We start from the raw sequence: 3988 nt of genomic DNA, 5'->3' as shown, positions 1-3988 counted from the left end.
CTAGTAGGTGTTTAACCGCTTACGACAATGAAAATACCACTGCAGAAAATGGGTGATTGCATTTATTACTTACTGTGTGCTTTGCTGCACATCTGTAAATGGTGCAAGTAGCTCTGAAGTAGTCCAGTATTTTAGTTTTGTGATAGAATAGTGAACAACTTGTTCCCAAGTGTCCCAAATGCAGTTAGAGTAGCAGTGATGCAATCCTTAGATCAACTTGTGTCTTATAATTGCTCAAGCAAAGTGGAGGATATTAATAGAAAGCTTTTTCTCAGGGTTATGCATTAAGAATAAAAGTCTGCAAGTTATAGGTTCATTCTGCTACAGGACTTCAAAAAACCTTTTCCAAATATGAAATATTTGAGTCTTCAATTTGATAACAGGTGTACAAAAGAAACCAAATGGAATTGTCATGAAGTAGTTACCATTTTTGTGTTCCTAGACCACTACTTACCTTTAAAAGAATGATTTCTGAAATTTTAACTCAGTGCTTTTCATACACACAGATACACCCACTGTGAACAAAAGATTCCTCAGATGATAAAGTCCATTGACATTAATCCTTTCCCTCCTCCTCCTCTCACTTTTCTTAACCTATCTTCTTCTTTGAAATTATTTCCATTTTCTTGGATACCTTCAAAGTAATTCCAGCTAAATGGTAATGAGAGCATGTCAGCTGTAGTTCCGCGCACACTGTGTCTCACCTAAAAAAATCCAATGCGCAGGCTGGAAGGTGTAAAAACCTTCCCCGGTTCTTCGTTCGCGAAGAGACTGGCCATTATCCCCTACATATCAGCCAAAAAGCTGTATATACTTTCAAATAAAGGATCCTGTTCTTATGGTCACTCTTTCTGTTCAGCTGAAGATGTCCTTAACCATGAAGGTGAGGAGAGTTAGCTCTTGTTCTTCTTAGCTAGGAAAAACTGAACAGACATGCGGAAAGGGATTTGAAGAATCTAGATGCCAAAAAGTTTATGAGAGGATGCATAGGTTAGGTTATTCTCATGCTATAGGTTTGTTATGTTTATTGTGAGATTTTTTTTTTTTTTTTTTTTTTTAGTTAGTTAGTTAAAGAGCTGGAGCATTTTATGCTCTAAATTTGACTTTGCTGAGTTCTGTTGCCTATTTGGTTTGCATGTCAGCTCTAATTCAAGTAACTTAAAATTACTGAATTAGGTGGGAAGGAAAGAATGTGTGTTAGTTTCCCATCCAATATGCAGAAATTCAAGTATTTTTGATGTTTTCACTTAGCTTTTTTTTTAGTTTATATTAAACATTGCAGTAACACCCACCTCTAAATGAATTTGGCTTTCTTTTCCATGGCTATTGACATTTTGAGTATTCATATGCTTTCTAACAATGCCTGTGTGGTGGCTGTTGAAAGCCATGGTGTCACACTTGGACACACATACTCTAATAAATTCTAAATTGCTCCCTATGGAGCACTGTGTTAAAGGGAATCGTGAACCAAAAGTCTGAGAGTCAGTGACATAGCTGTCTGAGAACAGCAGCAGGTAGGCATCCACACGTTACATGTTCTCTGTGATGTGTTGCCTGTATTTCAGAGACCCCTAAAATAGCAGTTTCAAAATGTTGAACTCTGAACTTCCTTTTGTTATTCTTAAGTCAAACCCATAATATTAATATAACAGCTTTCTGTGTTTGTTTTCAATGTCTTTGTTATTTCAGCAGAATATTTTTATTGGCAGTGTATTTTTCCAGTGGCTCTTGAGGATCTAATGTGGCATTTATGTTTCACTTCATGCACTGTATTACCTGACCCCAGGAGTATTTTGCGGTGTCTACCAGGCCACAGATAAAAGCCGCTGTTTCAGACTACGAGTGCAGGCTACTTTCAAAATACCAACATTTTCATATCAGAGTAGCAGTTCCTTTTAGTAATTGTGCTCTGACTGCCCTATGCCCAATTTGGATTATACTTTGTGCATAGGCATAGCTCTGCCAGTGCAACTGCCATAAGCTCTCCAAAGCATACAAAGTTTGTGAAGTTGTTTGACAATGGCAATTACTGTGCTAAAAATAAATAAGATTTGCATTAGCTAATCGCTCCTCAAAGGCTGAAAAATTTGGGAATAGTCTACATGCTAAATTACTTGTTTAATGTAAAGTTTGAGATGTAGGACATAATTAGGTTTTTTATTCCCACTCTAAATGAGTATGAGAGAGTGAGTTTGCTAGAGTTCAGAAACATTGATCTTACTTTTAAAATTTTGACCTCATAAAAGCATTGGTTTAATTGCATTTTTAATTTTTGTTTGTTTTTTTTTTTGTTGTTTGTTTGTTTTTTTGTAGAAAATACTTTGATTTTCAAAGTTATCTTTATAAAGAAAAAAGGTATGAGGGAAGGAGTATTAGTTTTCTTTCAAGCAACTGCAATAGCATTATTTGGCACATAGGGACTTTGAGATTATTAGAGTGGTTGTATGTTGGGTTGCTGTCACACTTGAAGACGAGAGCAGGTTTTAGAGTACACTGCTAATTTTGGGCACTAACATGTGGCTTACATACAGATTACTTGCTTTCCTTTTATCTCACTGATGTCAAGTTTTTCCGCAACATGGGTCACTGGCATCAGTCCTGGGCTAGATACTTTGTTCTTTTTCCCTTATGTTGCCCAAAATGGTGAGTTGGCACAGACTGGGTAGCACCTACTCACATGAGAAGGGAGAAGCCAAGGCTCTTATCAAGAAAGCAGTTGGTTTTGACTCTGAATAAATATTATAAATATTTATATATTTATATATTATAAATATAAATATTATAAATATTATGTTGGGTTTGCTATGATCTATGAGATGCAATTAGACCATCTACATTTTCCATTACTCTGTGAGAACTAACAGTGACAGCAACCTTGTTACGTTTTAAAGGGCCACCAAAGGGCCACAGGCCATGTTCCAGTACAGAAAACCTGCATCTGCTGATCTGCAGTAAAATTTGAAAAGCATTACAATATGGTGCACTCTGAAAATAGCATGTTCTTTCTCAGTGTGAAGCTTGGCCATTAATGAAACAGTAATTATTATTTATTTGCACTAATCAGTTTGTACCAATTTGCTAAGAAATATGGAATATTTTTGGGCTGGCGAACAGGAAGAGCTGCTTTTTCTGATTTTTCCTGTGTAGTAATTAGTTTTAGTAAAGAAGGGAGGATACAGCAATGCAAAGGGAAAACTGAGACTTGTTGGCCTTGGTAACAGGATTCCCATTGTATTGGAAACAGCTGAACCAGAAGGGGAGAGTGTTTAAGAACTGTATAGCTTGAGTATGTGAATGTGTCACACTTGTGATGTGTAAAGCGAAGCAAGGCCTTAGATTTAGAAAGGAAAAACTGAGTGCAAAGAAACTTTGCTTTTCATCAACCCTACTCTGCAAAGCATGCTGTAGGTGAAAAAGGAGCACACCACCACTAATAAGAACAATTGTAACCCAGTAATGTTTAAATGAATGATGAGCTAAGACATTTGAGTAAGATGAGGATTTTCAGATGCTGTGCCAGAAGCTAGAATTGAAGAGGGATTTTAATTTTTGCAGCTTGATACTGGATTATGCTAATCTCTCCCTTTCTCGTTCTCTTTCTCTGTAATTTTGGAAACAACCAAATGAACAAAATAATCTGTCCACTGGCTCTAGCTCAAATTACTGGAAATCTGGTGAGCGCTGGTTGTGCTTTCAGCTAGTGGCTTCAGAGTCAATTGGTCTAAACAAGTGTATCCCCCCCTGTCATACTGTAGGACCTTTTGTGCCATGAATGTGAACCTTGATCACTGCCTAAGCTGAATTTTTGAAGGGTGTCCACTTTTACTTAAATAGAAGCTAATATAAAGAGGAGATTTGGGTATATCTTGGCACATGTGGGTTGCTGACTTGGTAAGAACTTTTTTGCATTTACCATAGATTAGTTTGAGTTACAAAGACCTTAAAGATGATCCAGTTCCAATCCCCTGCTACGGGCAGCAATGCCAGC

Source organism: Empidonax traillii, unplaced genomic scaffold (assembly GCF_003031625.1).
Source record: "Empidonax traillii isolate 1590-97213 ecotype Southwest subspecies unplaced genomic scaffold, ASM303162v1 scaffold98:size2021230, whole genome shotgun sequence".
Lineage (NCBI taxonomy): Eukaryota > Metazoa > Chordata > Aves > Passeriformes > Tyrannidae > Empidonax > Empidonax traillii.
The sequence above is the reverse complement of the archived record's forward strand: the minus strand, read 5'-3'. Positions refer to the sequence as shown.